The sequence below is a fragment of the Trichomycterus rosablanca genome, chromosome 14 (genome assembly GCF_030014385.1).
Source record: "Trichomycterus rosablanca isolate fTriRos1 chromosome 14, fTriRos1.hap1, whole genome shotgun sequence".
In the NCBI taxonomy this organism is placed as follows: domain Eukaryota; kingdom Metazoa; phylum Chordata; class Actinopteri; order Siluriformes; family Trichomycteridae; genus Trichomycterus; species Trichomycterus rosablanca.
In genome coordinates, this window is record NC_086001.1 from 19,469,496 (window position 1) to 19,483,106 (window position 13,611).

General features: G+C 45.4%; 1 long non-coding RNA gene, 4 other non-coding genes and 1 pseudogene across 5 annotated transcripts; 1 reads left to right on the plus strand and 5 right to left on the minus strand.

The window, feature by feature from the left end:
- LOC134326942 (zinc finger protein 850-like) overlaps window positions 1-13,611 on the minus strand; it is a 72,586-nt pseudogene that overhangs the window by 33,998 nt on the left and 24,977 nt on the right.
- Window positions 3,943-4,014, minus strand: trnat-cgu (transfer RNA threonine (anticodon CGU)). The gene has a single exon. It is a non-coding gene; the product is annotated as a tRNA-Thr (tRNA).
- trnaa-ugc (transfer RNA alanine (anticodon UGC)) lies at window positions 5,033-5,104 on the minus strand. The gene has a single exon. It is a non-coding gene; the product is annotated as a tRNA-Ala (tRNA).
- Window positions 5,189-5,260, minus strand: trnaa-ugc (transfer RNA alanine (anticodon UGC)). Its single transcript has one exon. It is a non-coding gene; the product is annotated as a tRNA-Ala (tRNA).
- trnaa-ugc (transfer RNA alanine (anticodon UGC)) lies at window positions 5,345-5,416 on the minus strand. Its single transcript has one exon. It is a non-coding gene; the product is annotated as a tRNA-Ala (tRNA).
- On the plus strand, window positions 6,158-6,964 carry LOC134326949 (uncharacterized). The gene is made up of 3 exons (XR_010014652.1): window positions 6,158-6,227; window positions 6,306-6,378; window positions 6,881-6,964. It is a non-coding gene; the product is annotated as an uncharacterized LOC134326949 (long non-coding RNA).

The window sequence follows — 13,611 nt, forward strand, 5'->3', positions numbered from 1 at the left end:
GGTCCTTAGGTGGGCCTGGGTAACTAATGCTTCAGGCAAGATAACTGGAGCTCCTATTGTAGAGGTTCCCCCAGCCTTTAGAATCTCCACTGCCATGTGGGTTTGTGGAACTAATGCCCACTTACGGCTCCCCACAAGGACTCACAAAGGTATTGTCTGGCATTTATGGCATGGATGGTGCACCCCTGCTGTGGTGATGCCAGGGGTCTCTGTATACCGTGCTATTAAAGTTATACCCCATATACCCCATAAAGTTAAACGTTCGACAGAAAGCATGCCTTCAGGTTTCAATGGTTACCGCCTCACTGATCCTTGAACAACTCCAGGTGAAAGGATAGTCCTATCAATCTTTCCAAATATAGGTATCACCTGAAAATTAATGCTGTGGCATGACAGGTCCTCACTCTTGCTAACCAGACAGAGCAGGCCCTTACCCTAATTAATGAAGAAATGAGCTCCCTTAGGCAAGCTATTCTACAAAATAGATTGGCCCTAGATTTACTCCTTGCAGAGAAAGGAGGTGTATGTAAAGTCCTGAATTCCTCATGTTGTTTTTAAGTGCCTGATTATCATCAAAATGTTTTCGATATTATTACACATTATTACATTATTACACTCTATTTCTGTTCCAGTCCTTGCTGATGACTCTTGGTATAAATGGTTCACTAATCTATCTGGAGGCTCGAGTCCTTGGATTTTTTCCTCCTTCATACCCATTCTGCTAATCATACTGTGTATTCTCCTATTTGGACCATGCCTTCTACACTGTATCCAAAACTCTGTTTTGAATCTCATTCCCAGGCCCAGAAACAATTTTATTATTTAGATCAGGCCTTTTGGGCCTGAAAAAGGGGAACTGATAGATAGAATAAAAAAGTGTTCATAAACTTTTGACATTTGTCCTTCTCCTTTGACCTCTGTGTTGCAACAGAGTTACACATCCCAGCAATAGTTAACCATAACACCTATTTACAGTGTATCACAAAAGTGAGTACACCCCTCACATTTCTGCAGATATTTAAGTATATCTTTTCATGGGACAACACTGACAAAATGACACTTTGACACAATGAAAAGTAGTCTGTGTGCAGCTTATATAACAGTGTAAATTTATTCTTCCCTCAAAATAACTCAATATACAGCCATTAATGTCTAAACCACCGGCAACAAAAGTGAGTACACCCCTTAGTGAAAGTTCCTGAAGTGTCAATATTTTGTGTGGCCACCATTATTTCCCAGAACTGCCTTAACTCTCCTGGGCATGGAGTTTACCAGAGCTTCACAGGTTGCCACTGGAATGCTTTTCCACTCCTCCATGACGACATCACGGAGCTGGCGGATATTCGAGACTTTGCACTCCTCCACCTTCCGCTTGAGGATGCCCCAAAGATGTTCTATTGGGTTTAGGTCTGGAGACATGCTTGGCCAGTCCATCACCTTTACCCTCAGCCTCTTCAATAAAGCAGTGGTCGTCTTAGAGGTGTGTTTGGGGTCATTATCATGCTGGAACACTGCCCTGCGACCCAGTTTCCGGAGGGAGGGGATCATGCTCTGCTTCAGTATTTCACAGTACATATTGGAGTTCATGTGTCCCTCAATGAAATGTAACTCCCCAACACCTGCTGCACTCATGCAGCCCCAGACCATGGCATTCCCACCACCATGCTTGACTGTAGGCATGACACACTTATCTTTGTACTCCTCACCTGATTGCCGCCACACATGCTTGAGACCATCAGAACCAAACAAATTAATCTTGGTCTCATCAGACCATAGGACATGGTTCCAGTAATCCATGTCCTTTGTTGACATGTCTTCAGCAAACTGTTTGCAGGCTTTCTTGTGCAGAGACTTCAGAAGAGGCTTCCTTCTGGGGTGACAGCCATGCAGACCAATTTGATGTAGTGTGCGGCGTATGGTCTGAGCACTGACAGGCTGACCCCCCACCTTTTCAATCTCTGCAGCAATGCTGACAGCACTCCTGCGCCTATCTTTCAAAGACAGCAGTTGGATGTGACGCTGAGCACGTGCACTCAGCTTCTTTGGACGACCAACGCGAGGTCTGTTCTGAGTGGACCCTGCTCTTTTAAAACGCTGGATGATCTTGGCCACTGTGCTGCAGCTCAGTTTCAGGGTGTTGGCAATCTTCTTGTAGCCTTGGCCATCTTCATGTCGCGCAACAATTCGACTTTTAAGATCCTCAGAGAGTTCTTTGCCATGAGGTGCCATGTTGGAACTTTCAGTGACCAGTATGAGAGAGTGTGAGAGCTGTACTACTAAATTGAACACACCTGCTCCCTATGCACACCTGAGACCTAGTAACACTAACAAATCACATGACATTTTGGAGGGAAAATGACAAGCAGTGCTCAATTTGGACATTTAGGGGTGTAGTCTCTTAGGGGTGTACTCACTTTTGTTGCCGGTGGTTTAGACATTAATGGCTGTATATTGAGTTATTTTGAGGGAAGAATAAATTTACACTGTTATATAAGCTGCACACAGACTACTTTTCATTGTGTCAAAGTGTCATTTTGTCAGTGTTGTCCCATGAAAAGATATACTTAAATATCTGCAGAAATGTGAGGGGTGTACTCACTTTTGTGATACACTGTATATAGGTTTTTTGTGTGTTCTCTAATCCCAGCTCCCTAACCATTAACTTAGCTTCGGGCTATCTCACCATTAAAATTCAACTAAGTTTAGGCATAGGCTCACATTTCTCATGCAGACACAGACTATATAAGCCTGCTTCATATACCTAATAAATTGGAAGACTTATTATAAGTGTGAGTGTGTTTAAGTCTCTCCCAGTGTACACTTAAGAATTCAAAGGCTTGTTTTCTCATATTCAGTAAACGACACTGGAGTAGAAGATCTGAGCAGCAAGATTTTCTTCAAAAGAACTTGATGTTCTAACAGGGTCTGAAACAACTACCCAGATATTTAAACGGCTTAATCCAAGCTACAATCCCTGTGTAGCAGTAAAATGCTGCTGTGGAATTACAGCTTTGATGTATTTAGTTCTCTTGTGAACAATGAGCTGTGAGATTTGGTTTCCGAGAGCGACGCCTTAGCCCATGGCAGTGGTAGCAAAGCAAAAAAAGGTCACACACTGAAAAATTTCCCTGTGCAAAAGTAACAAATGGATGCAGGGGATTGAACCCTGGACCTCATACATGCAAAGCATGCTCTCTACCACTGAGTTACATTTCCTTTTGTGACATGGCAGGATTGCTGTGGCTCGATAGCGCTATTGTAGAGAATAAGACCGCCAGGCAAGACATGGTCCCTAATTAAAAGCTACTAAATGGAGATGCTGGGCTTGAACCCAGGACCTCATACATGCAAAGCACACACTCTCCCACTGAGCTACATCCTTGACTTGTGTTTCCTAGGGTAAACCTCCAACAGGTATGAGAGTCTTTGCAAAAAGAGAAGCAGAACCAGGAGCAGGAATCTCTAGCCTCTGTCAAGTGAGGGATTGCAGATTTAACAGCACACATGCATAGTCTTCTGTGGTAGCGGTTAAGAACTGGCTCTCTGAACCGGTTGGCTCCAAAAGACATTAAACACTCGGTTAACAAGCTCCATCATGTCATGCAAGCCAATAGAAAGTCCAATCCAAAATTCATCTAACTCCTGTACCTTTGCTCAGTCAGCTGGGTGAAGTTTAAAATGGGCTTGTGATTGAGTCTGACTAAGTACCTGGATATTTCAAGGGATTGTGACACTCTGAAGCTCATACAGGCACGGCATGCAGTACCTCTAAGCTGCCATCCCTATGTAGAGGAAATGTGCTGGTGTGGAAGCACAGCATTAATGTGGTAAATAAGACCTGCAAGGGAAAATAGGAAAAGAGTTGTGTTTCTCAAATTAGCCTAGAGGGAATGTGAACTAGAGCATATTGGTCATGTTTTAAAATGAGAGCATGCATGTTAAAGGCACGAACAGGGATTGAACCCGTGATCTTCGGTTTACGAGACCGACGCCTTACCACTTGGCCATCGCGCCTCTCCAGGTAGTTGGCAGAAAGTTGAAAAAATGTTTTTGCGCAAAAGTAACAACTGGAAGCTGAGCACATTCTTAAAGTTCAAGAGCAACAAGCAGAACGCCAGCTTGATAGTGATTGTTCTTCAATCCATCGGCTTTAGAAAGACACTTGAAGCTTTTTTCTAGCAGAGTGAAACAACAAGCTACTGGAGATGCAGGGGATTGAACCGTGGGCCTCATGCATGCAAAGCATGCTCTCTAACACTGAGCTACATTCCCCCGGAACAGGCATCAATGCAGGTACAGGACTCTTTGCAAAAACTAAAAGAGACCCATGACCAGGTATCTTCAGCCTCTAGCAGGCAGGGGATTGAAAATTTAAAGGCACACTTGCAGAGTAATCTGTGGTAGCTGTTAAGAATTGGCTCTGCAAGCCAGTTGGCTCCAAAACACATTAAACACTCAGTTAACAAGCTGCACTGTGTCAATAAAGCAAATGGAAAGGCTGGCCAAAAATCACCAAACCCCTGGCCCTTTTGCCCAATTAGTTAGGTAAAGATTAAAACTGATTTGTGAATAGGTCTGGAACAACTACCCGGATATTTGAACGGTTTAATCTAAGCTACAATCCCTGTGTAGCAGTAAGATGCTGCTGTGGAATTACAGCTTTGATGTGTTAGGTAAGTTCTCTTGTGCTGTCCTATAGCCGTTGATCTTTTTAGCCAGGTGAAGTTTACAAAAGAAAACACTTGTGATTGGGTCTTTAACGGCCAAGTGTTTGTTTCAAGGAGCGTTTTGTCTGTGACTTTAAAAACAAAGCACGAATAAGACACACTCTGGGAATGAGCCGTGAGCTTTGGTTTCCGAGAGCGACGCCTTAGCCCATGGCCATGGCAGCACAGCACAGAAAGGTCACACACTGAAAAATTTCCCTGTGCACGTGTAAGCACTGGAATGTGTGCTTGAAAGTGCTAATTCTTAAAGCTATCGGGTGTGGAAGCAAACTTAAAGTTTGTTTCAAGTGAGTAAAACAACAAGCTGGAGATGCAGGGGATTGAACCCTGGACCTCACACATGCAAAGCATGCACTCTACCACTGAGCTACATCCCCTTTTCTGACACTGTGGCTCGATAGCTCTATTGTAGAGAATAAGACTGACAGGCAAGACATGGTACCTAATTAAAAGCTTCTGAATGGAGATGCTGGGGCTTGAACCCAGGACCTCATACATGCAAAGCATGCGCTCTACCACTGAGCTACATCCCCTTTTCTGACACTGTGGCTCGATAGCTCTATTGTAGAGAATAAGACCGACAGGCAAGACATGGTACCTAATTAAAAGCTTCTGAATGGAGATGCTGGGGCTTGAACCCAGGACCTCATACATGCAAAGCATGCGCTCTACCACTGAGCTACATGCCCGACTTGTGCTTCCCAGGGTAAGCCTCCAGTGGTGTATAAAGTACCTGAAGGCCATACTTGAGTTAAAGTACAAGTATCTTATCAGGGTTGAACATGTTTATTTAGGGTTGTTATAGTAATGTTGTGTAGATCAGGGTTTAACATGTTTATTTAGGGTGGTTATAGTAATGTAGTGTAGATCAGAGTTGAACATGTTTATTTAGGGTTGTTATAGTAATGTTGTGTAGATCAGGGTTAAACATGTTTATTTAGGGTTGTTATAGTAATGTTGTGTAGATCAGGGTTTAACATGTTTATTTAGGGTGGTTATAGTAATGTTGTGTAGATCAGGGTTTAACATGTTAATTTAGGGTTGTTATAGTAATGTTGTGTAGATCAGGGTTTAACATGTTTATTTAGGGTTGTTATAGTAATGTAGTGTAGATCAGGGTTTAACATGTTTATTTAGGGTTGTTATAGTAATGTAGTGTAGATCAGGGTTTAACATGTTTATTTAGGGTTGTTATAGTAATGTTGTGTAGATCAGGGTTAAACATGTTTATTTAGGGTTGTTATAGTAATGTTGTGTAGATCAGGGTTTAACATGTTTATTTAGGGTGGTTATAGTAATGTAGTGTAGCAGGTGTAATGCATCTCTAATTATTGCGGGGCGGAACAGGCAATGAGGTAGCTGCCCTAATGATTAGGGGAAGGCATTTAGGCGGGTGCCTTTGGGGTCCATGGAGTGTTTGTACCGGCTGGCTGCTAAGCTAAGGGAGCTAGGAGCAGCGTGCTCGAGAAGACGGCACATTTTGTGAGCCACGCGGCACGGGTAAGTGTAAATATGTTGTTTGGCATAACGGTATGTCAACTCTGGTCGGGTTTTAAATTAGTTTGTGTACTCCCATAGCGTTGGGGTGTGTGTTTACGGACGAGTCCAGGGGGACGGTTGCATCCGCCGGTTGCCGACCAGGAACACGGAGGTATGTTAAGAACCATTATGCAGTATTCTCAGTAATCGGCTGATTTCGGTTGCGTATGTTTTCGCTCGGTAATCCTTTACGTCACAGCAGGGTTAGTTGGGCGAGTGTTTTAGTGGGCAATTATACGGTCGCTAACTCGGGTAGTTTTAGACCTGCTCATCGCATTGGTGTGTGTTTGGACACATTTGCTGGCTTGTGCTCAACATTTGCACTAAATATGAATAACCGTGTTTGCTGCTAGTACGTTGAATAACCATGTTTGCTGTTAGTACTATGAATAACCATGTTTGCTGCTAGTACTATGAATAACTGTTTGCTGCTAGTACTATGAATAACTGTTTGCTGCTAGTACTATGAATAACTGTTTGCTGCTAGTACTATGAATAACTGTGTTTGCTGCTAGTACTATGAATAATTACATGCTATGTGCTGCTACCTTAGAACTGTGTTCATGTCCTTAGGTTAGTGTTTTTGTTAATCTTGTTTTTATGTGATTGTTTAGGACTGGAAGGTGGCAGTATATTGAGTGCTAGTTGCTGTTCTCTCTCTGGTTTTTTTCTTTTTCCTTTTTTTCTTTGCTGCTCCAACAAAATAGTTTTTAACATTAAAATATTTAACTATAGTGGGTCTTGGTCAGGACTACATTTGTGGGGGAACTAAATAATTAACTTGTGTGCTGTGGTCACAGAGTGATTAATATTGTTGTGTAACGCTTGCAGTGATTTGGAAGTGCCAAACCGATTTTAGTCCTTTGATTTGCTCTTATACACGTGTGTTAAGCTGAGCGCTTTGGGGTTAGTCCCCCAACTTTGTTAATGCCTGACCAACCCGTAGATAATTAAGTTTTAGCTATCTCTTTTAAAGGAATAAACTGACAGTGACGTGTAAAATCTTAAACTGTAATAAAGGAAATTTTGTATGTACTTTCAATCTGTGTCTGTGCATTCATTAAGTCAGAGCTCCCCTTTGCTCTAGGTCTAAACCAAGGGGTGGCGTTGTCGGGTTTGTATCGTGATATAGAGGTGCGACCGCCACATTTTGGCGTTGTCGGCAGGATCGACCGTTCCTAGTTCATTGTTACTGTCAGTTTGTTTGAATGGTAAGGTCTATTGGACAGTTGGAGCAGTTTTAGCGTTTGTGTTTTTTTTATTATTATTTTTTTTCTGAGGAGAGAACAGCAGCTGGCATTCTAGAGAGGATACCTCACCCGGAAAGGCTACCGATGGAGGAGGAGCTGCAGAGGCTACGGGAGCGAGTAGGACGTCTTCAAAGCGAAAACGAAAGACTGTCTGTGAGTAGCTCTAGAGGTACTGGGGAAAATGTTGAAAGTGGTGCTCAGCCTGCACGTCGGGAACAGGCGTTCTACTTGCCCCGGGAGAGAAAATGCCCAAAATTTTCGGGTTCAGCAGTAGGTGGTGCCCTCTCTGTAGAGGAATGGGCAGATGAGGTACAGAGTTGTATCAGGTCGAGGCATATGTCGGACTCGGATAGAGCTCTGTTCCTTTATGACCATCTAGAGGGGGAAGCCCGCAATGAAATCAAATATAGGTCTTCTGATGTTAAAGAAAATCCTGTTGAGATCATAAGGGTGTTAAAGGAAGTGTATGGGTGTACTAAATCTTATGTGTACTGGCAGCAACGGTTTTTTGATCGAAAGCAGTGGGAGGGGGAATCTTTATTTGAGTTCTCTCATGTATTAATGGAACTAATAGATCGGATAAAACAATGTAAAAGTAATTCCCTGGGTGACCCAGAGGTAGTTTTAAGGGACCAGTTTTGTGAAAACGTCCGGGATCCTGCTTTACGGAGGGAACTTAAGAGGTTCATTCGTATTAATGACAATGCGTCTCTTTTAGACGTGCGAAGTGAAGCTATTCGGTGGGTGGAGGAGGGACACTCTGGTCGTGACCGGGGACAGCGTACCTTGTCACGCAGTAGCGAGCCTCCCTTTTCTTCTTTGTGTGAGGTCACCATCGCTCAACCCTCTGAACTGGCTGAATTGAAGAGTATGGTGTTGAAGCAACAAGCCCAATTAGATACGCTAGTTGGACGTTTGGGCCCCCACGCTGGTGACCGAAGGCCGGCCGTCTCATCTAGGGGTGGTCGCTTTAGACGCACTGCTGATGGGCAACCCATTTGTTTAAGGTGTGACAAAACAGGGCATATACAGGGGTTGGACAAAATAACTGAAACACCTGGTTTTAGACCACAATAATTTATTAGTATGGTGTAGGGCCTCGTTTTGCGGCCAATACAGCTTCAATTCGTCTTGGAAATGACATATACAAGTCCTGCACAGTGGTCAGAGGGATTTTAAGCCATTCTTCTTGCAGGATAGTGGCCAGGTCACTACGTGATGCTGGTGGAGAAAAACGTTTCCTGACTCGCTTCTCCAAAACACCCCAAAGTGGCTCAATAATATTTAGATCTGGTGACTGTGCAGGCCATGGGAGATGTTCAACTTCACTTTCATGTTCATCAAACCAATCTTTCACCAGTCTTGCTGTGTGTATTGGTGCATTGTCATCCTGATACACGGCACCGCCATTGGATGCACATGGTCCTCCAGAATGGTTCGGTAGTCCTTGGCAGTGACGCGCCCATCTAGCACAAGTATTGGGCCAAGGGAATGCCATGATATGGCAGCCCAAACCATCACTGATCCACCCCCATGCTTCACTCTGGGCATGCAACAGTCTGGGTGGTACGCTTCTTTGGGGCTTCTCCACACCGTAACTCTCCCGGATGTGGGAAAAACAGTAAAGGTGGACTCATCAGAGAACAATACATGTTTCACATTGTCCACAGCCCAAGATTTGCGCTCCTTGCACCATTGAAACCGACGTTTGGCATTGGCACGAGTGACCAAAGGTTTGGCTATAGCAGCCCGGCCGTGTATATTGACCCTGTGGAGCTCCCGACGGACAGTTCTGGTGGAAACAGGAGAGTTGAGGTGCACATTTAATTCTGCCGTGATTTGGGCAGCCGTGGTTTTATTTTTTTTGGATACAATCCGGGTTAGCACCCGAACATCCCTTTCAGACAGCTTCCTCTTGCGTCCACAGTTAATCCTGTTGGATGTGGTTTGTCCTTCTTGGTGGTATGCTGACATTACCCTGGATACCGTGGCTCTTGATACATCACAAAGACTTGCTGTCTTGGTCACAGATGCGCCAGCAAGACGTGCACCAACAATTTGTCCTCTTTTGAACTCTGGTATGTCACCCATAATGTTGTGTGCATTGCAATATTTTGAGCAAAACTGTGCTCTTACCCTGCTAATTGAACCTTCACACTCTGCTCTTACTGGTGCAATGTGCAATTAATGAAGATTGGCCACCAGACTGGTCCAATTTAGCCATGAAACCTCCCACACTAAAATGACAGGTGTTTCAGTTATTTTGTCCAACCCCTGTAGCTCGGTATTGTCAGTTTGGTCCCTCTTCAGGCGGCGATAGCCTACCCGCTCATGTAACCCATGAGTCCCCTAGTCATCCGGAAAACTAGAGGTCCCCAGTGTGCAGAGCCACACACTGGGAATGGAGGTTTTTGGCTCAGTTCATTCCTATGATCAGTTGATTGGAAAGTGTCCAGTTTTGCGTGTATCCATGGGAGGGGTGTGTGCCCCTTGTCTGGTGGACACAGGGTCGATGGTTACCACTATTACGGAGGGGTTCTTTTCTCAACATTTTTCACATTTGTTAGCGAAAGATTGTAAATGGTTAAGACTTAAGGCAGCAAATGGGTCAGAAATTCCTTACATAGGCTACATTGAGTTGGACGTAGAGGTCCTTGGGCAGTGTGTTCCGGGGCGAGGGGTATTAATTGTTAGAGACCCTGAAAATGCCACATTGCAGGGGCATAAGGCGGTAGTACCTGGTATTTTGGGGATGAATGTACTTAGGGACTGTTATCATACCCTTTTTGAACAACATGGCGCTCAGCTTTTTCAGTCTCCCCTGCTACAGTCGGTGACTCCAGCGGTGCGGCATGCCCTGCGTTACTGTGAGAAGATGGAGGCTGTAGGGAATGCTGCCAAGCCGTTTAAGGTTAGAGTTTATGGAAAGTCTGCTGTTCGTATTAAGAGTGGTACTCTGACTTTGGTCGCTGCGAATTGTCCACAGTTAGAGACTATAGAGTTCTTGTTGGAGCCCTTGGGCTTTAAGGAGGGACAGCTCCCAGACGGCTTGTTTGTGCCATCTGCGCTGGTTTGTGCGCAAAAGGGTTTGGTGTATGTCCCCATTGCAAACATCAGTAAGCTTGATGTGTGGCTTCCACCTCGTCATGTAATTGCTACAGTACAAGTCGCTACAGTGACATCAGGGGGAGGAACAAACCCGTGTAGTGAAGAGGGCCTGGCATTTGTTTCCACCCAGGGTGTAGCGATGGGTAGTAGCTTATCAGAGAACTCCCTTCCTGATTTTAAGGGTCTTACTGAGGATCAGGCCTCACAAGTTCATGCCCTTTTTACTAAGTATGAAAGCGTTTTTGCTAAGGGTGAAGGGGATCTGGGGTGTACGGACTTGATTAGTCATGAGATTCCATTATGTGATGATGTTCCTGTGCGACAGGCGTATCGACGGATTCCCCCATCCCAATATGAGCTGGTGAGAGCCCATATCCAGCAGTTGTTAGAAAGCCAGGTGATTAGAGAAAGCAGCAGTCCATACTCCTCTCCAATTGTCCTGGTGACCAAGAAGGATGGCAGTCTTCGGCTTTGTGTAGACTACCGGCAGTTGAATGCCAAGACCCGTCGTGATGCTTACCCTTTGCCCAGGATAGACGAATCTCTAGACGCACTATCGGGGGCAAAGTGGTTTTCCACCCTTGATTTGGCAAGTGGGTACAATCAGGTTCCGGTAGCGGAAAAGGACAAGCTTAAGACTGCTTTTTGTACTCCATTCGGGCTATTCGAATTCAATCGGATGCCTTTCGGGCTTTGTAATGCACCTGGAACATTCCAGCATTTAATGGAGCGCATGTTTGGCGATTGCCGGTATCAATCTGTGCTTTTATATCTCGACGATGTTATTGTGTTTTCTTCTACTGTAGAGCAGCACATAGAGAGACTTGAAACAGTGTTGGCTCGGCTTCAAAAGCAAGGATTGAAGGTCAAGATGTCGAAGTGTCAGTTTTTTCAGCACCAGGTAAACTACTTGGGTCATGTGGTTTCGGCAGAGGGGGTAGCCACGGACCCTGCTAAGATTGAGGTAGTCAAAGATTGGAGACGCCCGTGCCATCTTGCAGAACTGCGTTCTTTCTTGGGGTTCGCAAGCTACTACCGTCGCTTTGTACAAGGTTTTTCTAAGCTGGCCGCACCACTGCATAGTCTTGTTGGGAAACTTAGTGGGCCCAGACGAAAAGGAAGGACCCCACAGACCCCTTTGACGGCTGCCTGGGATGGAGAGTGTGAGCAGACATTTGAAATGCTGAAAAAGCAGCTTGTCTCAGCCCCAGTCTTGGCATATGCAGACTTTAGTAAACCGTTTATTCTTGAGGTTGATGCCAGTCATGGTGGCCTAGGTGCCGTGCTGTCACAGGAACAAGACGGGAAGGTGCGTCCGGTCGCCTTTGCCAGCCGAGGTCTAAGGCCCACTGAGAGAAATATGGAGAATTATAGCTCAATGAAACTTGAACTTCTGGCAGTAAAGTGGGCGGTGACTGAAAAGTTTAGAGAATATCTGTTGGGTAATCATTTTACCATCTTGACTGACAACAACCCACTAAGCCATTTGCAGACTGCAAAGTTGGGGGCTGTAGAGCAACGATGGGCATCTCAGCTGGCTTCTTTTAACTTTATATTAAAGTATCGGCCAGGGAAATGCAATCAGAATGCAGATGCCCTGTCCCGACAATATCTTGACCGTTTTTCAGTGGGCACAGGAGTTCCATCGTCGTTGGTATCGGCTGCTGAAAGCCAGCCGTCGAGTGGCTTAGAGGGCCAATGTGGGGCAGTCATTGCTTTCCCAGGGCGTTCATGTAGAGATCTTAGTCTGCTACAGGAGACTGATTCTGCGATTGGTCCAGTGTGAAAATTCTGGAAACAATGCCGGCGTCCTAGGGCCGACGAACGTGAATCCTTATCTAGTCTAAGCAAGGCTCTGATTCGGCAGTGGGATCGACTGGTGGAGCGAGAAGGGGTTTTGTACCGCCGCACTCAGCCTTCTGGGGGTGGCCCAGAGAATTACCAGTTGCTTTTGCCCTTTTGTTTGCAGAAGGAAGTTCTGCAGAGTGTCCATAATGAGCATGGCCATCAGGGCGTCGAAAGGACACTTCAACTCTTGCGGAGCCGATGTTTTTGGCCGAATATGGCCCAGGACACTGAGCATTGGTGTCAACAATGCGAAAGATGTGTGCTGGGGAAGGCCATACAGCCTAAAGTCCGAACCCAACAGGGCACGTTGCGGGCTGCCTACCCGAATGAGATCTTGGCTATCGATTTTACATTGTTGGAACCTGCAAGTGATGGCAGAGAGAATGTCTTGATCTTGACTGATATTTTTACGAAGTATACCCAAGCGTTTCCTACTAGGGATCAGTGGGCAAGTACTGTGGCACAGGTGTTGGTGCAGCAGTGGTTTTACAGGTTTGGCTCTCCAGCTCGTATCCATTCCGATCAGGGTCGTGCTTTTGAAAGTGCACTGATCCAGCAATTGTGTAAGATGTATGGTATACAGAAAAGCAGAACTACCCCATACCATCCCCAGGGGAATGGACAGTGTGAACGTTTTAATCGTACTTTGCATGACCTATTGAGAACTTTGCCTGCGACTGAAAAGAAACATTGGCCCCGCCACCTGTCCCAGCTGACGTATGCCTATAATACAACCTCTCATCAGACTACAGGGCAGACCCCATACTACCTGATGTTTGGCACCCATCCACGGCTGCCGGTGGATTTCCTGTTGGGCACTGGGGAAGCAACGCAGGGAGTGGAGAACCAGGAGGAATGGATCCGAAGGCATCAACAGAGCCTACGACTGGTTCATGAACACGTAAGGCAGAGAACAGAGAGACTAATGCACCAGCGGAACCAACAAAACCAGGACCAAGTAAATGACCCAGGGTTGGTAGAAGGGCAGCTGGTTTATTTGAGAAATCATGCATTGGGGCGAAATAAGATTCAGGACCACTGGAATTCTCGAGTGTATCAAGTAGTACGAGCTCCTACTGGAACTGGAGTAGTTTATTCAGTGGCGCCAGCCTACGAAGAGGGGCCTGTTCGCCATGTGC